General features: G+C 36.8%; 1 protein-coding gene across 4 annotated transcripts in view; it reads right to left on the bottom strand.

Annotated features, from left to right (window-relative positions):
- CTNNA2 (catenin alpha 2) overlaps positions 1-24,817 on the bottom strand; it is a 539,666-nt gene that overhangs the window by 66,938 nt on the left and 447,911 nt on the right. The window lies entirely within an intron of this gene.

The raw sequence follows: 24,817 nt of genomic DNA, 5'->3' as shown, positions 1-24,817 counted from the left end.
TAAGATGAAGACAGGGGAGACTTAGAGAGACACCTGAATGAGACCTAGCAATCAGACCATGCCTCCAGACACTGCAGAGCCGCGTCTCTGCGGCTTGGGTGCAAGTGGCAGAGTAATGTTCTCCTAGCTCATACAGTGCTGCTTGAAAAAAATCATGCCCAAAAGCTTTGTGCCAAGTCCATGAATCTGCCCATGGGTTTTCCAAACAGCAATTCATGTCACACCACACATAATTAAGCTCATCAGTGATATTTAAATCACAAAGGTACATTCTGGGAGAGGGGGAATACAAGATTTTATTTTTTTTTTAATCATCCAAAAGTATGGCTCTTAATTCTAATCTACATTAAAACAAACTTATAAAATTTTAAATACGTTTCCTTGATATTATTCACTGTGCCTGAAGGCATAACTATCAGTTGGAAATGATTCATGAATTAGTTCAAATACCCCCATCTTTACAATTTTCCTCCAGTCTCCCCTTGTGGTATTAATCTGTTCTTGTCTCCAGCGCACATCGCCACATTAGCCCTGGTCCATCTGTTCTGCATAGAACCTATTTCACTTCACAGTTATGTAGAATGTGGTTTGCATACATCACAGTGCCAAAGCCCGGGGAAGAAAACAACCTAAGGCTTCAAAGAGTCTTGCAGGCATTTCCTAGTCAAGATTTTATCATAATGTTGTGATTTTTATTTTCATTTCATGGTGAGACAAATGAGTTAGTCTGTTTGTTAACAGCCTTACAGCGCTCATGTCAAAAACGTTCTCCTAAGCTGACATCTTCCAATTAATTTACCATTTTCTGTAGTCACTTCTCTGCACACATCAAACAGACCACTTTAATCTTCATGAGAAACAAAAGCTAAGCAAGATAATAATTAGAATGCATTAACATGAGTGGAAATTACAGACCTTTAAAACTAGCAAACGGCATTAAGTTCAGCAAAAGCCATCTTCCTGTATTTTAAATAAGTGGTTTTTCAGATTGCCCTTTCATTTTGTGATTATCATGATGAAAATCTGTCCTAAGGCTTCAGATGCACCAAATATCTTATTTTTTCTTAGATAGCAGTGAGATATGTGACTGAAAGGGGTTGGGTGTCATGAAATGGCAATCAAACTATTAAGCAAGTCTTCGAGTTCTCTTGGAAGATATTTTTGCAGGAAAATCACTGAAAATAAAACTTATTTCTTCTCTGTCTCTGTTAATTACTCTTTCAATAGAATCTGAGGAGATAATATTTGGATATTGTAAAGTGTCTTGGTTTTTCAAGGAGGGATACAGACATAACCAGAGAAAACCTTTTCTGCTTTTTTAAAAAATAATTTAGAGTTCAGTACATTGTTTTGGATGTTACTATCAATACAGAAGGCGTACAAATATAATCTAGGCTACATTAAATATTCATCAAAAGAGCATTACAGTTATCAGTTTAAAAAAATAATAGTAATACATATCATGTATAATCCTAATCTAAATAGTTTCTGTGGTATATTTCAAGTCTTGCGTAAATATAGTCCTGTATCATCAGCAGTCAGAAAGCAATACTACTTTCCCAATTCAGCAGGGAGTATGCCAGCCCGTACCATGGGAAGATCTGATTATGTCAAATAAGCATAGAGATAAGCAAATCCTACAAAGGTAGATGCAATCCGAATAAAATTGAAATACTACGACTTTACTCAGAAGTTACTTTTAAAACATGGCAAGAAATAGACATTGCTTGCTAAAGCCTGCATTTCAGTGCCATCATGTAAGCATAGATCTGTGAAACAGTACAAGATTTAAGTGCACTCAATCACCAGACACAGCACTATTTAATTATTTTGATTGACTTTGTTATCAAATACGCAACCAAGTTACCATCAATTAAGATTCTTGGCACAGCAAGGTCCATATGCATGCTCTCAGTCGACAGAAACCACGAGGTAATTCAACATGCTTTAGCCTACTGTAAATTCAGCAACTTAAATATTTTTCCTACCTAAACTATGACCAAAAAAGCTTAGACCCAATTCCACCCCCATTTAGCTGAGACACTTTGGGTAGGTGCCAAACTGATCTCTTTGGATAATGGATAAAAAGAGAAAGGCACTTCCAGAGACTGGAAAGTCTCTTTCAGGTCTTTGGTTGACTATCTCATCCTCTAGATGTAGCTAGGTTTGATTTAAACTTAGATTATAGCTGGCCCTGACCATTGTTGAAAAAGGTATTACTGAAATAAAAAACGTTTCAATGGTACATTATAACTTGTTTTGCACGTGCACATTGAATACAACATGTTCTGTGAAGTACCCAGACTCTTCAAGGCTGGGAATTCGTCTAACACGCCACTCTTGAGTTAGATGGAGCAGATAGCTCGGAAAGGAAAATAAAAAAGCTGTATGTTATTGTAGCTGCCAATTTGCCAAAACTTTGATTTGACAGCCTTTACCTTTATGCTTCAAGTGCTATGTCTCCACCAAAGCATTGAAGAGGAGATTTCATGAGAGGCTGTGGAAGTAACCAGGTAATTTTTTTTTTTTAAATTTTTTTTTTTTTTTTCTGTTTACTAAGTTCCTTGAGCATACTGGATTCACTGATTGCCTAAACAGAACTCAAGTTTGTATTAAGATCAATGCGAACTGTCTGAAGAGTATTTATATGAATGAATACATTTTAAATACCAAAATTAATGAACTATGAATCATCCTCAAAATGCATGGAAAACTTAATAACAGTGGAACTGCAGTGTAGATAAACATTATTGTCCAGAATTTCAGGTCTGCTAAGCTATTCTTACACCATCAAAACAATTGCTAACCACCTTAAACCTGTCCTGCAAGAGCACAGAAAAGTAATGTGCAAGAAATTAAACACTCCAGCTCCAGGGATGCTGTACTTTTCTGCAATCACCCAAGCCACTGAACCAATCCTAGAACTGAGGAGGTGAAAAAGTGCCTACCAACTCCTTTATATTAATTTCCTATCACCGGCACTGATAGTTCAAGATGCAATTCTGCAGCTTGCTACATGTCTACCGTTAATCACGCAAACAGTCCCATTAGTTTCAATTATTCAAAATATATGCAGGATCAGTCCCGATAAAATGTATTTGCATGTATTTGGGTGCATTTCACCCTCAAGCAGTTTCTGCTGAATAGCAGATGGGGGTAGGGAAGGATTTTGTTTCTAATGTAAATTTTTATTACTCTTGTTGAAAAGACATACTACGGACAGGATTTATTCTACAGATATATGGCAACGGGAGTGTAAGTACTGTATGGACAGGCAGTGCCTACGCTAGTTTTCCACTAGCTAGCAATTGAAGCACAGGTTAGCATTTTTTTCACTGTTTTTGCCACACATACCACCTAAGACAGAAAAAACTATATTCCTGCCATAAAATTGAACTCCAAGTTACAAAAGTAATGAAGGATCTTTCATACCAATTTACTTTATTTTTACACTGATGAAAATCAAGTGTAGTTAGCTTGAACTGTGTTTTTAAACTAGACTATTTCCAATTTTGACTAGAGCTCTTTGTATTATTAAAGGTAATTATGACTGTCAAAATGTATTGTCCTCTAGTTCAAACTTAAATTCAAAGATTTAACATCGCCATTCTGAATTTAATGTAAGTGAAAAGGTGCGAAAAAAAAAAAAGTCCATTGCTTAGAGCAAAAAACGTAAAAAAAAGGGACCAGTATATGCTATAGCAAAAGGGCAATATCAACACAAAGGCTGCAGAATATTATTGCTATTGTATGTAGTCTATTTTTAAATTTTTTATTTTATTCTTTTTTTCTACCATAGATTGCTTAGAAGAAATGATACAAAAAAGCTCTATTCAGCTTCCCCAACCATTTAACCATTCTAAGGTAGAGAATGCAATCTATTTATATCTTAGTTTTCTGTATTTGTAAATATGGGTGAGGTTTTTTACTTTTGTTATACACGTCTTTCCTACTTACATAATTTCTTTTTTCACCGTAGTTAATTGATTGAAACATTAGGAAGAAGAATATTTACAGCAAGTTATTATTTTTTTTTTAGGGAAATATAGTATAACTTAAAACCCAAGACACCATCAAACTTACCTCTCTACACCACGGATTTGAGAAACTGAAACTCTTGAAGGTGGTTTAAGTAAGAGTCTTCTAAAACTTTCACAATGGACTAAAGCCAAGGAAATAATCTGTTACCATATTTCAGCTGATGAGTTTTAACTTGCAGAACTATGGTATCTTGGCTATTTGTAATTATTTATCCATCCACTTAGTAATTTATCCAGATATTGTTCCGATCTCTGAATCCTTCAAAATTTTGACATATATTAACGTTGGTACTGCTGTAAGCACTCCAGTGGTATTATTCACGGAGCCACAACTAAGACATTTTTTCTAAAGGAGAGCGCGGAGTTGAAGCTAAGTTACCCAAGATCTTGAACTTAATTATCCTCACTCTATTCACGCCAACATTAGATTATGAGCAAAATTCTATTTATCACTAGATGGGATGGTTTTGCTCAGACACAAACAAGTGCCAAAAGTCAAAATATCACTGCGAGTACGTATTGCAGCAGATTCCTCTTCATGCAGTGCAGTGCCAGTTTGTACTCCCATGAAAATATTAGACTGTGGTCTCTTTCTCAGTACCTATTCCACATAGCATGGGAGGAACCTCATACTGGATCACATTGCCAATTGTCCCTCATTTATATTAACCAGTCACGTAGCCCTATCTAAATAAGAGATGTATCTTTAAGTTGCTCCCATGTACGTACATTCACTTGTATTAAAAAATCCAATTGCATGCACAGCTGTAAAAAAGGCATTTCTTTTGTAAATTAGTAATGATCTAATTTACTGAGTTTGACATTTGCTCTGAAAATTTTTCAATACCAAACCTTGAACATATTTAATATAAACTGCTCAGACATTTACAATACTCTACACATATCTAAGCAGGTCAATAACAGCAGGACGTTAGAAAGCTACAGAGAATTTTAAGCCCAACAGTTAAATGTTTTATTTCATGTCCTATATACTGCCCACTGAACCTGTGAAAAACTCTTTTCACTTCTCAAAAGGTCAACAGCACATTCACTCATCCCTACTACAGGAATAAGGCTTTTCCACTCACTCAAACTCCCTTGAGACTTCCTCCAGATCAGAGTTAGTTGAAAGAGCCTTAAGAGATTTCTGCTTTTGGTAAAGTTCACAGTAACTCTGACTTGAATAAATTCGGTGGGTCTGGGACTGAGATTTCTGAAAGAAACTTGAGAGTATTAGAAGCCTCATGTGTACCGAAAGCTCAATTCAAAATGCAAAAATCCTAGCTTTAGACATTTTCAGTGAAGTTTTATTAATGTAATCTGAATGTCCTCCATTTTCTAGGACCATTCTGATATGTGCCATGATTATTGACTATAGGATGGAATAGAAGTGAGACGAGAAGTGAAACACCTTGAAAAATCCTTCTACTTTACTGTTTTCATAACTGAAAACAACTCACATTGTTTCATGTTCAATTATAGACCTGCCAGTAAAGAATACAAGAAAAGTTTATTGTATTATGCCTGATTCTTTAAGTTTAATATTAGACAATAACAATGATTTTAGATATGAATAAAAAAGATATTCACCAGGAGTAAATACTGACTTTTTTTTTTTTTTTCCTTTCCCTTTTTACATGGAGTTTGACCATACAACTGTTTCTTCCTGAAACAGGTCAAATTCTGGAAACGTCTTAATTTTCATTTGTAAAATTATTCAAGTAATGCTGTTGGACACTTAGAGCAGAGCACTGCCCAGAACTATCAACCAGTTCCAGTTACCACACCTGAAGACCTGATCCCACAATTAAAAGTTTAGGCATACGTCTGATAGGGGTTCCGTGTTGCACCAGCTCGGAATAGCCTGAAATTCACGGACTTCAAAAAAAGTGGGTGTGGATGTTAATTCCCAGAGCTGGAATCAATAGAAACGCTTTCTGCTTTGACAGAAAACTCCCTTAGGAATTACAGATGATCCCCCCTCATTTTCATAACAGCATGTTTCTGAGGCATTCAGCTGGAAAACAATTAATTGATAGTCAGTAGCAGTGGGGAACCCGTGCACCTCCCGGCTGGGCAGCACAGAGGGAGATGAGGACATCAGAAAAGTGCTTTTCTCCTGAGGTTCACTCCCACAGGAGTTGGGAAGTGCAGTGGGGAACTCAGCTTCAGACATATGGGATCTGTCCCTTCAATGATGTGCTCACTACATTGATGCGATTTCTGAATTTTCTCTGTATACGTGGGCATCCATTTGCTGAAGAAATATACAGCAAACAGGTGTCATAAAGCAGGAAGAAGAGCAGGACTCGGTCTCAAAAACAGAGTTAAGATCAGATTTCTACTTTAATTTTAAATAGTCCTGAGCAATATAGCATTGCACTAATAAAATGCAGCAAGTTTTCTCCTACAAGAAAGCAGCTTATAAAGCTGTAGGGAATCTGTTCTCTATTGTCCATCTATTCAGGCGGGCCATGAAGCAGATTTCCTGTTCTAAACTGCATAGCTAACACGACTGCTGAGTCTGGGTCATACAGCCAGAATTGATTAATTTGATTTACTGATTTTCTGAGTTACAGGTATAAATGTGTTTGACATTGCAATGGTACACATTTACTTTCTTCCTTTCACAGAAAGCAAACATAACATGTTCAACTTCAAGAATTCCTGCTGTGTAGGCTGGAGACCAGTGACCCATCTCAGTGCTCTTTTATCTCTGTTAGCAGGATCAGGTTAATTTTCTAATTAATTTGACAATAGGTAAAGGCTTTCTTACGCCATTCTTCCATACCTTGTTAATTACTGAAAAAAGCAGTGACCAAAGAATATAGAGGAACGTCAAAACCTATAGCAACATCTCTGAAATATCAGACAACAGAACCTTTAACCAACAGTAACTTTTATGCTCCAAAACATACAAGAAGAATTTCTTGGTTCGGTATACCAACAAACTAGGAAGGAATTCAAGGTGTTTGTGTATCAATCCTTTCAGGTCAATCTGCAATCAAGGCCAGAGCGATTCAAACTCATAATGAATTATGAGCAACGTATACAGAAATATTCAAAGGGCAAGAGGGCGGTTGGTGTTCCATGGAAACAAGATTTGGAAGACTGCAATGTGTATGAGTTGCTCCCAGAAAGCAATGTTGACAACGTACCCCTGGCAGTGCTATTATTAATAGATTTTAATAGCAAGTAGTTACCAAAGCAAAACGTCTATCTAATAACAGTCCACTATTTTGGCAAACTATTCAGTGACCCTAGAACAGGGATGCATGACTGACTAGGCTGTGTTAATTAAACGTTAGTTATATTATCAGGACACTATATTTTGACAGTTGTTGAAGAGAAACAGAGGATTGTGGTAGGAACTCAACAAAGTTCACGATAGTAACAGAAGTTTTGAAGATATTAACACAGTGTGATATCAGACACCCCAGGGTATAAACAAATCACAAATTATAATTACTGATCCCTAAAGAAACATAACTCGTGAGTTAGATGGAACCAATTTTAGGGCTGAAGTTGAGCAGATAAAGAAAGAATTCCATAACAATCTATTACAGCTGCTAGTGACTGATAGCACAGGTGGGGACATCTTTAAATTCTCTATAAGCATCCAACAATAGCAACTTGTTGTTCACGTGAAAACCTGAAAATTGTGCATGCAGAACTAGTCACTCTGCTATCCCGCATTGCTATCTACATAACTATTACTTTATTATCATTAAGGAGAAATGTACCTCTAGTCCTTGTGCTTCATCCATGACCCTGCCTTTGAGGCAAGGTTCAGCTATGTGACCAGTGTGCTGGTCATCCCCCTAACTGACATGAAAGACCACATCTGTGTCAAGGTAAGTGTCCCACTGAGGGAGAATTCAGCTTTTTGCTTATTTGGCCTATTTGACAGCCTGGAAGCACTGGTTAGCTCAAACACATATTCAGCCACAGCTCATGCTGCATTTGTCCAGCTATAAAATGAAATATAAATAGGAAACATGGAAGGAAGCTTTGAAGAGAAGATGAGGAAGTTAATGGGGATGAAAGAATACGGGCACAGATGGAAACTGGAGACATTGCAACAGTAGAGATGGTGATACACCATCATAAGGACTGGAGAAAAACTGTAGGTATTGCATGAGAAGGAAGATTGCTAGTGTGAAAGAAATCTGAGATTATCATGGCAATGCAAATTTAAGAAATCAAGACTTATTAGTCCACTTGCTCACAGACAAAACGTTGTAAAATACTACGATTGCCTTCATAGGGGTGAGTGAAGAGATTTTTTTATTTAGAGTAATATTTTAAAGGCTTACAAAGTCAGATTCAGAGAAAGATTGATTTTACTTGTATCCAATCTTTGTGCAATAATAGCCTATAAAATATTTTTACAATAATTTAGTAACAATTCAACAGTAATGCGAAATGATGTCATCTGCCCAGAACCAGAATGTGTAGACAAGGAAACAGAACTAGATGTTCCCTTTTCTATTCCTGCTGTCAGTATGCTTTAACCCTAGCATGAAGAGAGCTCATACTGGCTCGAAATATCATTTAGTTTACTTAGCTACTTAGCAGCTCTTTTCCCTGTTAATACATCCCCTTTTCTCTTCGAAAAGTCATATTTATGATAATTATTTTTTACAAGATGAATGTCTGACACCAAGAAACAAAGACTCAGAGTATTAAACAGAAAACAATATGTGGATATAAGAGGTATTTTCCCATTTCTGTGTTACAGAAAAAAATGGTCAGTCAATTACTCTTCCTTTTTTGTCCTGTCGCTGTATAGCCATACTTTTTGTATGATCAGAAACAGAGATACATACAGATGTTTAACAGCAGCTGCAATTATACCAGTAAGCTAACCAGAGCCAAGACACAGACCTGAACATTTGCACACACTCATCCACATTTTTTCAACTGTAAACAGAATCCTTAGCACAGTTTTAGTCTAAACTACCTCGTCCATATAACACATGGTCTCGCTTATAGCTGTTAAAGAGATGTGGGCAAAAGAGATGGCACTGAGAAACCTTACGTCTCGATCTGTTCTTACAGGTAAGTAAAGAACAATGAGGTGAGAAAAACTGCATTTATATTTAGTTCTCACTCCTCTTCCGAAAGGGGAATACATTAAAAAAAAAAGCAGTATTAATTATTCAGCGTGCTGGAGTTTATATCCTCAAATTATATTTTCTCTTAATTTAAGACTGCATTCTTAAGGGCTTTTTTCAGAGAAATTTGTTTTTGTTCTAGTACTAATAAAAATGTGGAAATTTTCATCTTAGTTGCAAAAACAATCACATGGTTTATTTGATTAAGAACTGTTATATTCTGACTCAGTCTTACATTTTATCCCAGTTCTCACACATTTGCAGTTCTACGCATGAAAGCTGATTACCTTTTCAAAGGATCATCATTAGCTCATAAATATCCAAACCCATTTGAACAAAACCAGGATTATCGCTTGTGTTTTAGAATGCTTTTTCTGGCTTTTTCTTTGACTCTTCAAAAAGAAAAAAAATGTCATATACATGCAGCTCACTTGCAAATAGTTTTTAATAATGAGTTTTGATATCAAGAGCTCTTCATGTGACTTTTACTGTTAAACACAAAATAGGAACAAACGCATATCTAAGAAATCAAAACTGATGTCAAAATTCTAAATAGGACTGCAGAGATCTTTAATTCACTGTGCTCTGATTTATGGTCCTCTTGGCATGCAGAGATCAGTATATGTAGTCCATTGTCTTTGCTAGTAGACTTAATGGCAATACCAGTATGCATTTGGGCTCCTTTGTAAACTGCTAATTCAAAGTCTGTGGCCAGTGGGTCCGTGATAAAGCTGCAGAGAGTCTCTCCACCAGTCCATCTTAATTTTTTAAGCTTTTAATTAATTTAATTCAATTTAATTAATTCTTTTATAGGGACTCCTGACCTTTGTGATATGGTTAAGCTGACACTGTTAATATCACTCCGGACATGTGAAACTCTAGGTTGAGCTGAGGAGTTGCTCCACACTTTGGTTTCTTGTGTCTAAGAATTTTTCAGTAAATCACCTTTAAAATTAATTACAGGTGAATGAATGAGTTATTAGAGCAGATTTCCCCTCCCCCCCCCCCCCCCCCCCCGTGTTGATTAGGAAGCTTCATCAAATTACAGGTCATCATTCAGTTTTCCAAGAGCTGTCTTTATATTAATAACCAATTCCCAAGATATCATCCTGAAACAGGAAAAAACTGGAAAAACATTGGAAATGCAAGGACATATACAATAAAACGGAGCATTACTGAGTCCCCTTTCAGGCCTATTCCATGCTGTTTGGAGAAGCAGTAATTGCACCCATGAATATGTCTAGATGAGGTGATGGATGCTAACAGTCCTTTTTTTTTTTTTTTAACCCATAGATTGCTTATCCATGTAGCAGGTGAGGAGTAACACCTCCTCATGATGTTCTACAGGTGTAGGCAAATCAAGTTTCTTTTAACATTGGGAACATTCTGGCCAAATTTGATTAGTTTCATCAGGAGATTAGATACCACAGGAACATCCGTTTCACTACATTGACGTTAATATAATATTACTACAAGTCATGGAAATTGGAGCTGAAAGCAACCTTGACAGATGATGCTCCTGTCTGAAGGCAGGATCAGCTGTAGCTAAACCATTCCTGGCAGATGTTTGTTTCACTTAATCTCACAATTCTGCATTGATACCAGTTGTATGGATTTCTATTCCTGTACATGAAACATTTAATTAAGGAAAACAAATAGCAATAGTGTGTGACGAGGTCAGATTTACTAGGCCAACTGCAATGAGTGTGCAGCAATCTGCGTTCAGGGCCCCTTTCAAATACATATTAAGAGATTAAGGAATGACAGCAAGAAGTAAAAAAAAAAAACCCAACAAACAACAACAACAAAACACCCCCAAAACAAAAGCCAAAACCAAAAATTTTTTTTTTTCCTCTGCCTATTTCTCCTTTGCAGACTCACTGTTAGCTAAAACATGGATCGGAGCTATTAGACTTTGCTGAGTGAAGAGAACAAGGGAAAAACCCCATTTATCTACTGTACAGCAGTAAGGCTATTTGCATCCATTAGGACTATCTTTACATGCTTATAATAAATTCACAGAACTTTAGTCCCTTAAAAAAATAGAAACCAAAAAACCCTTAAAATGGGAAGCTTCATACATCAGTGTATGTGGCATTTTTAGCTAAAAAAATTTCACATCTCTTCACACCGTCTTTTTTGGCACGTGCATTTCTGTGCTTGAAAGACCACCACAAAAGATTATGGGTTGAGTCTAAAGAATTCATCTTGTAAATTAAATTTCCACATATTACCCAAGCTTTTACAATATCTTTATGCACTTGGAAGACCAAAGAAAAAAAAATACAACATATCTTTGAAGGATTTTTCTTTCTCTGACACATTATCTTCAGAACAAGTGGCATGCTGGTTCCTCTGAACTGTTTAATATATTGTTATTGCTGTCTCTACTCAGATATCTGTAGTGTCTTAGACTCCCCAAATAATGCAAATACAATGATAAAATTTTTGATCACTACTTATGTTATTTAAAATGGACCGTGGTCAACTCAGTTCTCTTTATTTGAAAACCAATCCCTGTTTGCACGGTGAGAAACACCAACAGAAGCTCTCAACATATTAAAACGTGTTAGCAAATTTTAAATATAATTTTTTTAAATTGCGTGTGTGAGAGTAAGGGATGGGGAGGCTTCAAGTGCAGCTATAAAAACAAACAATTAGGCACTCGCACAGTAATGAACTGCAGATCGCATTCAACATTTCACTCAATGATATAATTCTGAAGTAGAAATACAAACCTCGCCAACTCTAACATAAAATGACCAAGCTTCTTCATTCAATGCATCCAATGAGACAGAGACGAAGATCCCCAACTGATGTACAGCAGCTTTGTTCCACTTCAGCGATTTACAACTGCCTTGGCCCATACAACACACTCTTTGGTCAGTACTTTGTAGGTTTGACAAACCCAGGTAGAAATAAATTCCACAATCAATCCACCAACGATACACAAATGGTGGTAGATGTTGCTCTGTTTTCACTTCTCTACGCGTACAATGGCATTCCAGAAATGTTTACAGGACTCTATATAGAAGTGTCTCTGTAGCACCAGTCCACGTATATAGAAAGAGGTAAATAAAATAGGATTTTCTAAATGTGCCAATTGATCACACAAGTTTTTCTTTCATCGGTGTGAAAAAGACACAATTGGTTGACCAAAGAATGTGTTGTATTATATATATGAAAATGTGTATATCATTGCTACCAGAAATAATGAATAATGTATTAAACCCCCATATTGTTCCTCTATCCTTTCATTCTTCTAACGTGTATCTTTTTAATGGTTAATTTATTATGAATTCACTGAACAACCATCAGCATATATTTCCACTGCTACAAACTGGAATTTATTCATCTAGCTGCGCACTGGGATTTGTTTAGTTATTGGGGGTCAGTGAACATGTAACACAGTTTTATAAACTGATATCGAACAGGAAGAAACTGCATTAGAATGAAGCCAGAATAACAATAAGCCAAAGAGTCAGGTGAGTGTTTCTTGCTTCAGCTGTTATATACACATATTTTTTTCCACTGTCAGGAAACCGATGCTTTTATTTTATTTTAAAATTCTTACTTACTTTCTATTACAAACTTTTTTTAGCTGTTTAAACCCCTTGGAAGCTACCACGATGACAGCCTCCTGCCAGCCAAAAGGGCAGGGGAAGGAACGGCCCCCGCGGTCTGACAGCGTGTGCCTGAACCCAGCATATGACGAGGTTTCATCCCAGAGACAGCGATTCCCAAATGGCAACACGTGCTGCAACTTTTCAGTGCTAAAACCTTCCAATACTACTTTTTAACATCTCCTTCTTCAAAAATCACAGTCTGCTATCAAATCATTGATTCTTTTCTTCCCCTGTATTTAGCATTATATGGTCATCAGCTTCAGTGGAATTAATCCTGATTTACATCAGTGAGAGTGACAGGAGAAATGAGCTCAGTAGTTTGAGGATAACAGCTGTTGAAAGTGTTTATTTGCATAAACACAAGGAAACCAATTCCATTTCTGAGTCAATGGAAACACAACCTACCCTAGGCTGTTCCCATCTGAGAAACTCCCTCTTCTGAGAGAATGACAGTCAATAGTCTGCAAGCTATTACCTATGATACGAACGTCGTGCTGTAGTCTTAAGAAACACATCAAGAAATCATACAGAATGGTGTAGTAACATCAGAGTGCCATTCAAATTAGTTGTGAATATATTGCTGTGCTGCATGTTCACCTGTTTGGTTAAAATTACAAGAAATAGCATCTCAGACACACATAGGCTCGCAGCTGTTCAGGATTCTTTGATTATAAAAATCTGAAGAAAAAATATTTTTCAGTTTATCAGTTGGGGCCAAATTTCCTAAATTTTCTTTTCCTAGGTTTCAAAATCCAATATAAATGATGGTAAATGGACTTGTGCTGAGGATATTTGGGTAGAACATATGCTGAGAAAACACTGATGTACTTAAGATCCGCTTTACTCCTGTTGGAAGTTCACAGAAGAACAGCTGATTTTCGTGTGGTGTTATTCCCAGTTTAGGCCAGCATTCAATTTGAGAAGGGAGCACAGAGGTGATTTACATTGAATATCTCGATCTCATTTCGAGAGAATGGCTTAAATGCCAACACAGTCAGGTTGAAAGTATTAATGTTCTACTTGAATTCACATGATTTATGGGAGGAAAAAAAACCTGTGCTGTTTCAACAGGCTGAGAAATGCTAGTTTCATCTACATGGACTAAAGGAACCCAAATTCAAACAACAAACACTCAAACTAACATTTAACACTCCAGCTGACATTCAACATTGACATTCAAACTAACTTTCCAGCTAAGAATAAATCTTTTGAAAAATTCTAAAGTAGGGCAGATATTGCATTCATCTATACTGGTATAATTAGACATACTGGACCGAATTCACGTTCTTACTCTGGATTTACGCCGTGTAATTGAAGCCTACCCTTCAGTCTTCAGACAAATGCCAAATATGCCACTGAGAGTGCTCAAGTGACAGTTCTTTCTGCTCAGAAACATTGTTCAAATTGGAATTAAGAAAAAAGATACCCTAATATGCCAATGCAAGGTTGCAGTATTATCGTGAAAGTTTCCAAAGTATTTTGAAGCATTTTTATCTGTTTTCAGAATCACTTGTTGGCTTTAGTAAGCTGTTCTTCACATTTGAACTGCACTCTTGTATTCCCAAATGGCCTATAGGGAAGTACAGCTTTTCCTTCTGGCTTAATAAACGGCTCTACTTTTCAAGGGACGGCAGTGTCTGCTTTCCAGTTCTCTCTATATTAATCTCAGTATATGCAAGGTGACCATATAATGGTGAAAATTGACAATCCTTACTTGCACATCTATGTTCCCACCTCCATAAGACCAGTAGTTAGTCCCTGCCATGCTGATATCATAGAATCGTTTTGGTTGGAAAAGACCTTTAAGATCATGAAGTCCCACCACTAAACCATGGCCCTAAGCACCACATCTACACGTCTTTTAAATACCTACAGGGATGGTGACTCAACCGCTTCCCTGGGCAGCCTGATCCAGTGATTGACAACCCCTTTGGTGAAGAAATTTTTCTTAATATCCAATCTAAACCTCCCCTGCTGCAACTTGAGGCCATTTCCTCTTGTCCTATCACTTGTTACTCAGGAGAAGAGACTGACACCCACCTGGCTATAAACCCTCATATTCATATTCAATCAGCTGTCGACCAACACCCCCAGGTCCTTTTCTGCCAGGCAGCTTTCCAGCCACTCTGCCCCAAGCCTGTAGCATTGTGTGGGGTGGTTGTGACCTCAGTGCAGGACCCAACACTGAGCCTTGTTAAACCTCATACAGTTGGCCTCAGCCCATCAATCCAGCCTGCCCAGATCCCTCTGTAGAGCCTTCCTACCCTCGAGCAGATCACTCCTGCCCAACTTGGTGTCATCTGCAAACTTACTGAGGGCACGCTCAATCCCCACGTCCAGATCATTGACAAAGATATTAAAGAGAACTGGCCCCAGTACTGAGCCTTGGGGGACACCACTTGTGACCGGCTGCTAACTGGATTTGACTCCATTCACCACAACTCTTTGGACGCAGACATCCAGCCACTTTTTTACCCAGCGAAGCGTATGCCCATCCAAGCCATGAGCAGCCAGTTTCTCTGGGAGAATGCTATGTGAAACCATGTCAAAGGCTTTACTAAAGTCCAGGTAGACAACATCCACAGCCTTTCCCTCATCCACTAAGCAGGTACCTTGTCATAGAAGGAGATCAGGTTAGTCAAGCAGGACCTACCTTTCATAAAGCCATGCTAACTGGGTCCGATCACCTGGTTGTCCTCTATGTGCTGTGTGATGGCACTCAAGATGATCTGCTCCGTAACCTTCCCTAGCACCAGGGTCAGACTGACAGGCCTGTAGTTCCCTGGATCTTCCTTTTGGCCCTTCTAGATGGGCATCACATTTGCTAACCTACAGTCAACAGACCTCCTCGGTTAGCCAGAACTACTGATAAATGATGGAAAGTGTCTTGATGAGCACTTTCACCAGCTCCCTCAGTACCCTTGGGTGGATCCCTTCCACCCCCATAGACTTGTGTACATCTAAGTGGTGTAGCAGGTCTCTAACCATTTCCCCTTGGATTCTGAGGGCTTCATTCTGCTCCCAGTCCCTGTCTTCCAGCTCAGGGGCCTGGTACCCAGAGAACAACTGGTCTTAATTGGAGAAAAGCAAAGCTAATCACTCACAAAATCAACCTAATGAGCACACACAGAGTGATGAGCCTGCTTTCCAGACAAAAGCTAGTATATTAGACCACAGGCTTCCATAAAGCTCCTTAAACATGGGTGAAGATGGAAGAAATACTAGCATCACAAGCATCAAGCAGGTCCCTGAGAGTCTACCTTTTATAAGGTGTCTAGCATTTACTTGGCAGAATAGAAGCTCTTTATTTATTAAATAACAACACAAACTCTCTTATTTTCTCCACTCTGATTCTGAGGAAAATTTTCCTTTATATAGTGGATAAGCCGTTTAGAAAAGAATTCCTACCCAAGCCAGATAAATAACTATTGTATCAAACTTGAGAACAATTTGCAAGGATTTGTGGGACTAGAGGTTTCTTCTCTAGATTGCTGGCACACAGGTGGTTTTCAAATTAACTAAGATAATCATCTTCCTTAATATTCACTGATAGCACAGCTGCTGCTATCAAGCAGTTTTCTTCCTTAGCAAGTTAAAACCTCAAGTCCACTGTAAAAAGGTAGATAATGTATAATTAACTGGTCTAAAATTGGAGAGCATTTTAACTTATCAGTGATGTCTCAACTCTGCCTTACAGGGAAGTTGGGTTTTTTTATTACAGACAAAAGATAAAGTACTGACAAAGATGAACCAGAGACAATAACTATCATAGGTTTTTTTGCTACTACATTATTTTTTCTAAGCTAGCTCAACATATCAGGTGGTTATGAAGGGCCATGCAAGTTTGGAAGGGAGGATCAGGGAGGGCTCAGCTGTCTATAATATTACAAATTTGAAACTTAGTTGCTATAGCTGATTAAAAACTTGTGTACCCAAAAGACATTATTTTTTCTCCACCTTTACCAATTTGCTTAACAAAAACTGGAAAACTACTCTAACTCAGGCTCTCAGAACTCAGGTAGACTACCATTGCTTTCTGTAGCCAAAGGAACACTTTGGTTTTTCATTCAGCATTAACAGTGAAAACTGCCCTCAAGATCTCAGAGCAGTTTGTAGGAAACCAACTTTACAGAATCTCAAGCTGGTTTTGCTCTCATAGCGCAGATGAGCGAACCAAGGGAAAACCTCTGTACCGAAGGCTCACAGCTGACAACGTTTTCCAGGAGGTGAGAACGTATGTCCTCTCACATTCTACCTTCCCAACAGCAGTGTTGTCTCCTTGATTTTGTAATATGTTGGGAAGAAGTGTTAATATAGTCTAATCTTTGTACAACAGCTTAGTTTTCAGACATCTAGGACTGATTCCATTCTTTGCCTGAAGGTCCTCAAACCCACAGCTCTAACCTCTGTAGACAATGCCCAAACCACCAGGCTACAAAGCACTTGTACTTGCCGCCTTGGTACCGAAGTTTTTACACTAAGCAGACAAACCTTTAAGATTCAGTGAAAATCGAGAGTAGGTTTTGTTCTGAACCCAAATACAATCAATTACACATAATTCAGAACCTCCTTCAAATGGAGTTTTGAATAAAGCAGTCGTCCTTTGGTAAAACTCAGACTAAAGCGGCTAAAACTGCTAAGGCGAGGAAATTTTAGTTGTTGAAAATCAAAGCAATCCTACTCATTCATTTAGGTCTCAAAAAGGAAAAAAAAATCAGCATTTTTTTATTAGCATTTTTCTCAAACAGTTAGTGAAACTGTGTTTAATTTATGACAGTAATTACACATAATCCTTTATGACTAGAGTATATGATCCTGTATTAAACTGTTACAGGGTTTAGAAGTACAAACATATATACTTTTTCCAATCACTATAACATTAGCTTTTTTTTTAAATAAAGATAATCCATTCCTTCAACATAAGTAAAATACATCTTTACAGGATTTCCTTTCTATCTCAAATGATAGATCATATAACTCAGTCCACTGAATTCCAAGTAAAAAGACAGACAAACATAGGAAATGAAACATTATAAATTGTTTCCTTGTAATGATTTTGTTGCTCCTGGCCAACTGTGGCTCATTGAACACCTTAAAAAAACCTAAGTTGACATCAAGAAATAACCAAGATCATATCAGCCTGTTATAGTAATTTCCCCCCCCAATCTATGCATTAAATACAGCGTAGAGATCAATTTTATTTTCTTTAATATCTATATGCTGTTTTTCATCAAACTCACAGCTAATAATTTTTTGTCTTTCCAGAAAAGTCTGGTGGCTTTTATAATGGAGTATATCAGCTGCTTACAAAAAAAAAAAACAACCCTGGCAATTTCACTTTTCAGATTAAGGATGTAAATGAAGAATATATTAACTACACAAAAATGAGGGAGATTGAGTAAAATAGTTTCAACAGTAATTAGTCAGGGCATTATGTTTGATATTACACACTACTGCAGGAAACAGGACCATGTTTCTAAAATATGTGAGAATTCCCACACAATTTCAAAAGATATTATTAATACATTAATTTATCCTTGCATCTTTCCTCCAGATCATTATTGTTAGTTAAGAAGAATATATACACGGGTGAGGGTTGAGATTTATTATAAACATATGACAGATTCGGGAAAATTCTTTCCTAATAAGAGAATAAAAACACAGAAACTGTGCCAGACAGACTATCTGTATATGAAATATGTGCCAAAAATTAGAACTGTTTAAATAATATTTTTTTCTGTTAAGTGGCTGTGATGAAAAATAATTACAAAAAATGGTCTCAGGTCGATACCAAGTATATTTCTATTGGCCAAATTCAGTAAACTTTCACAAATAGTTTACGTTGACCTAAAACTGCATTTTTTACCAGGAAAGAATTCATACGAAAAATTTCACACAGCTTCTCTCTAGTTTCAGGTTTTCCCAGAATAACTCAAATCCATAATTATACAGTATGCATTTCTGTATTTAACATCCCCAATGTATATCTGTTTAGAGTGCTCGGAAGACTTTGTGTTCAGCTGTATAGATTCATTGCATCAGCTTTAGAATGGCCCCACCTCTCACCATGCAAATAAACCCACTACTTTTCCCTGCCACCTACAAGCTTTACCCTTTATTATCAAGGCTATTCTCTTTGTGTTTAGATTAGCATCTGACACCGCCAACAAAATTTAATAAGCTGTCTTATTTTTCAACAGAGAGCCCTTTTCATTGAAAATTTCCACATTTTTTTCATGGAACTGACATTTTGCTGCACCATCCTGCCATTTTTCAGCCTTATATAGTCACACACTGTAGGTGCAAGTATATTTATCAAACAATTATCATCCATTACCTGAGAGTTCGAGCTTCACAGACATTTTATGAATTCCCGAGATTTTCCAGGGTACTGACATGACAAAATACATGCCAGTATGTTCTAAATAGTCGAAACTGCATAGCCAAAAATGGTGTGGGGAAAAAAAAAGTTCAGATTAAGTACCACTTGCTGCTGCCATTATCATTCTGCCTGTGCAGACTTCAGACAGTACTCTGGGAAGGAACTTTTCCTTTCGAGAAGGACGGTCTCACAGAGTCTCCAGGCACAAAAAGTGATTTCCACAAATGATTAAACACTGTCTCTCTGTCCCTTTGTGTTTCCGATAGATCCTTCCTGCCTTAAAGTGTAACTCACTTATGTTGCAAGGGATGTAAATGGTTGCTTTAAGAAAGAGTTGTTATGCTATGTCTATATTGTTAAATAAGATAATTCTACTGAATGATCTCAGCTCTTGCATCAACTCTCTGCTCCTCTTTTATTCAGAATTATAGATGTATCTATCAAAGCCAAAAGGCTTGGACTTAACTCTCCGAGGAACTGCCAAAGGAACATGGATTACCTCAATGTCCATCAGAGCAAGAAACTGCAGAGCACGGAAAAGATTAAGCAGAAATAGAAATTATATTGCCTGATCAATCATAAGGAATTATAACAACTCTGACAGGTTACAAACACAGCTGATAATCTATCATAAGAGCCATACTTATGTAATCAATTTTAAAGACTAAACAGACCACATCAGAGATAAAGTATCCAAGACACAAGAGGAGATAAATATGTTAGGGGGAAAAAAAGTCAATAGTGATAATTTAAGAAAAATATATTAAGTTTTTAGTACAAACCATTGCAAAACTTCACTGAGAACACTCATATCCATAAAAAGAGTGTGAACTGCACAAGTACAACGAGTTTCTAGGAAGGGTGGGGAAATAGGACATTAGAGGAAGTGACAATAGCTTTTTACAAATGCATTTGAGAAGAAAATAATTAGAGCTTCACATTCTGGTAAGATTTTCCAAATGAAATTTAGAAGATTTGTGATCTTTATGGGAATTAAATTCTGGAGTCACCTTACAAATAGCTCTTTGAGCTTGAAAGTTTCTGGAATTACAGATTAGAAATTGGACTGGAATTAGAAATTAGATTATGGAATATTTAGAGAATTTGATCTGATGTTTTACCATTCTTGATGATCTTTCTTGCACTTCATTTCTATAATATTCAGCATATAGGCAGGATTTTCAACATCACCTGTTAAGGCTTCTCCCTGCCCCGACTTTACAGGCAGCCTCCTGCACCTTCATAGCAGGTATTCTGCTCTCCTGGCAAGTGCAGGTTGTCATACATCCTATGAGAAGAATTTAAGAAAATTCTGCCCTAAAGGTCTTCTAACACAATGAAAGGGTCTCTTAGACATCGAGACAAAAAAAAAAAAAAAAAGAAAAAAATAATTATCATGTAAGTATGACAGAGTTGCAGAATGAGGTACAAACATGAAATTTAATTTGATCACAAAATCATCTTGAAGATGACTATTTAATTATTTATATAATATACATATTCTTACTTTGTATTATAGTTTCTTATAAAATGAAAGCAGAATTTCAAATCATAATACTCTTCCTTTATTTCTCTCTCCTGCAAGCCTTCTACAAATCACCTCAATAAAGATTAAATAACTCCCTCTTGTAAGATTCCGACTTCCATTACTTTATGCACAGAAATAAAGATGGGCTTTTTTTTTTTCCAAATCAATATTACAACAAAAATGCCATAATTAAAGTATAGGGTATGAAGAACAACACATAAGAGCTTGTTTTTATTTATTATATAACTGAAGAAAAAGGCAAGCAGGAAGAATGAAAACAAGTACAAAAACCTGTACAGAACAAGCTTTAGAGAACAGGATCAGTAAGTAAAAATATAGATTTCTGCCTCCCTACTATAACAACTGCTGTGAATGACATCTTCATTATTTAATTGCATAAAGTTGTTTTGTCCTTTTTCTTTGAAAACACTGGGGAAAAAAAAAAAGTTAAGCCATCTAGAACTAAACTTAAAAAGTGTGCTCACATTTGGTAAAGGAAGATCAGTTTTACCGTGTCTGTGTCTTAGATTGTAGGACAGGTACATCTGTAACTACGTGTGCAACATTTATAGTTGGTATAATTGGAAAAAAAACCAACCAAACAACAAAACCCAAACGAAAACCCACCAGACACAAAGGCCCTTCTACAAAGCACATTATATATTCATAGCACCCCAAAGGAAGTAAATATTGAAATGCATTGCTGTGTTATATCAGTCTTTCAGATTTTTTTGGGAAAAAAAACCAAGTATTCCATAAATATTGCATACTTGTGAAGAATGTGTCACACATTTTTAATATATGCTCATTGATTTGATTATGTCATTTTTAAAAATATTTGAAACCCCAATCAGTGTTTGCCAAAGCGTAAGTTAATTAAAATCCATCTGCACTTCAGTCTGACAAACGGGATAGGAGCTGGAAGGATGGAGCCTAAATTCCTGTATGAAAAATGAATCCCAAACATGAAAAGGTGTAATAATAACAAGCTCTAAAGATCAAAAAGTGTTGACAAAGGGTAAAAATTGCGAATGAGACCTTCATCCCTTTGTCAGAAGCCAAGGTGTATGGGGCGAGCATCCTTTTTAACTGCTTTTTAATAACTACTCTCTTCTGATCTTCACATTGTATAGATATCTAAACTTACAATGTTTATTTATCTTGAGGGGATGGTGTCCTTGAGTTTTGCAATGGTATTCTTGAGTTCCTCCAGGAAGTCTCTGGCAGAAAATAAAACCTGGCCTGCTAAAGATTGAGAGGTGGTAGCTGGTGTTAGAGCTACAGCTGGTAGAGCTGGTGTTACAACCCAGCTTAAAAGGAGGGTAAATAACTGGAGAAAAGGGGGCATCAGGAACTGAAAACAGCAGGACAATGATACTAAAAAGAAAACCTTCTCCAGAAAGTGATAGTCGTGAGATTAAGTGTGTTGACCACTTTTAGCACAATTTTTCACTTCCTAATGTTGCAAGCCCTGTTTGTCTCAATCTCTTTTCAGTGATACTGAAAAATAAGAGTCTGACTTTGGAAACACACACTAATGAAGGCCGTGTGAACTACTACCAATGTTATTTCGGCTACCTTGTCTTAGTCAGAAGAAAACATAAGTAAGTTTGCTAGGCATTTCATCCCTATGGTTCTCATTAAAGTCAATGGAAGCATCTTTCAATCCCACGAAACCGTTCTGAAAACTGACCTCTTCATCTATTGCAATTACAGGATTGCAACTGGCACTTGTTAGCTATTCAGCTTGGTCCACAGTGTACGAAGTTCTTGGAAGTTTATTTTGTGGTAATAAAATCAGTTTAGCTATTTAAATGCTGAAAGTAGAGGTCAGCCAAGTTGCACTGTCTCCCATCTGTTGTGTTAAAGTTACATGCCAAGATAGTTTTCAATGCACATAAGATGAAACAGGAGCATCTTTGACAGACACTGCAGACTAAAATAATCTTAGAGAGCTCAAACAGGTTAAGATTCAACCGACCACAGGCAGTGGTTTCAGGATATTATTTTTTTGCTGCCTCTTAAAAGAAAATATTAGGGAAACATATCTTCAGCCTGCATGAGGTGGGAAATCTTGATGCTCCCCTTAGACACGCGTGCCACTGGTTGTCTCACTTTCAAAGAGACTTGATATTATAGTGTTATTACACGGGAAGAATTTGATGCAAATGAAGCATTCTGGACTTTCACAAGAAGGTAGTTACAAGAACATAACATCCTCACTGCAAGTAACTGAGGGCAGAATGAGAAGTACACCACAGTGACTTCTGTGTTAAAAATCTTTTATCACAGATGTGACTTTTGTCATTACAGACAGAGGTTCACCATACGTAACTCAACGTTAGCTGCCTAAAGGCATTTATTACCACCTATTTACATAAGATCCCTAGAAAGTTGCACAAAGGTATCTTCAGAGTCAACGTGTCCCATGTATTTTGACTGATAACCCTACTTTCTGATGGTAAGAAACATCTTTTAGAAGTACGTGTCTCTACAGCGATTACCCAGAGGCCATAGACAACAGCTAGGCTAAAAAACTAGTCTAAGGCAAAAGCTAGGCAAAATTAATTTCTTCTTCTATGTTTAAAAGGTTCTAGCTATTTAACATTAATGCTAGAAGTATACTATGTTTACTTTTACTGGCTTATATATAGTAAAGTGTAGGCTGTATGTAATGGCTTCTAAATGCTCGAAGCTTTTTGCTCACTTGTATTTTAAGTGATATGTAAATAACAAGCCAATGAAAATTCAAAAGAGAGTACAGATAAAATCCAGAAACTGGAACAAGGAGTGTGAAAGTCTCACTGATGAAACACTGATAGAAATCACAGTAATCAGATTCTTTTTCTAGATCTGCCACAGTTCTACTAATACACTCTGGGCAAATCATTTCACCTTCTAGGATGTTACCTACAAAATGTAGATAATATTAATGATTAAATTTAAAAAGCATTTTGACTTGAACAACAACAACAACAAATCTCTCATGTAATACAGACATTTTTTGCTCTTAAGCACTAAGAGGTGTTTGAGGCAAGAAGCATCACTCAAATCCTAAGATGACCTGAGTTCTTGTAGTTCTAAGTTCAGTCAAGTTAGAAGCCTTGGATTTACAACTGGTTAATGGAGACAGACGTTGATCTTGTGAAGATGGAGGAAGGCTTATTTTATACCAACTGAGCAAAATACCAAACATTTGTGTGTTAAACATTAAAAATAGGAGAACAGCAAACTTTATTCCTTCGCATTTTGAACAGGAAGAACTAGAATTCTTCTCTAAAAGAATTATTTCCTCTAGAAAGAGAAGAGTCTTTATGAAGGTAAAGAGGCAGGTCAAGATAAGTAATGTGATCGTATTCAGCAAAAATATCGAGGAAGAAGTTTCTGTATTTGTAACTTTAATGCATAAAAAAGATGATTCATTCTAATGATTGCTACTAAATTTGGGTATGTTTAGATAACACCTTATTCATTGGCAAATCAGCAAATTCAAAAGTGGGGAAAGGGATGCAAGTTTCTCAGCAGAATTCTGAGTTTTACTAAAAATAAAAGTAAAAGATGTTTTGTTTTTCCCCATGATAGGGATGAGAAATAGCAAAGACAGAAAGATGTAAGGTAAGACTTAAGATACTTAAGTGTAAGATAAGTACTTACACACTGCAATCCAGAGCTCCTACTGCTTTCTGGCTTTTTGCCATCTCATTCTCTGTACATCATTTCAGATGGGAAAACTGCTATCAGCGACTTTCAGAAGCGAAAATATATGGCGTGACTCAGAAGTTCCTCTCTAATCCAAAAAGGGATAAAGAGGAGATACCTGGGGCAGGGTGTGTGTGGAAATAATGAGTTCTAGAATATTATAGTACATTTGAAAGATTCATTAACATCAGTTTTAAATTGAGGAGACAATAAATAAAAGACTGACTGAAAATAATCAGATTAAATTAATGATTTATGGTCTTAATGCTTTTATCTGTTAGGCTTTTGAAAATCATGTGTCACAAATTAGTATAATTAATATTTTGCACTGATGTAGAACCTTTTGTATAAGGTTGCCAGTGATCTATTCATGCTATCTAGATTTACCAAAAGTTACAGTAATATTGAGATATTTGTGTGCAACC

This window comes from Grus americana, chromosome 4, assembly GCF_028858705.1.
Source record: "Grus americana isolate bGruAme1 chromosome 4, bGruAme1.mat, whole genome shotgun sequence".
NCBI classification, from domain to species: Eukaryota; Metazoa; Chordata; class Aves; order Gruiformes; family Gruidae; genus Grus; species Grus americana.
This window is presented reverse-complemented; position numbering and strand designations above follow the sequence as displayed.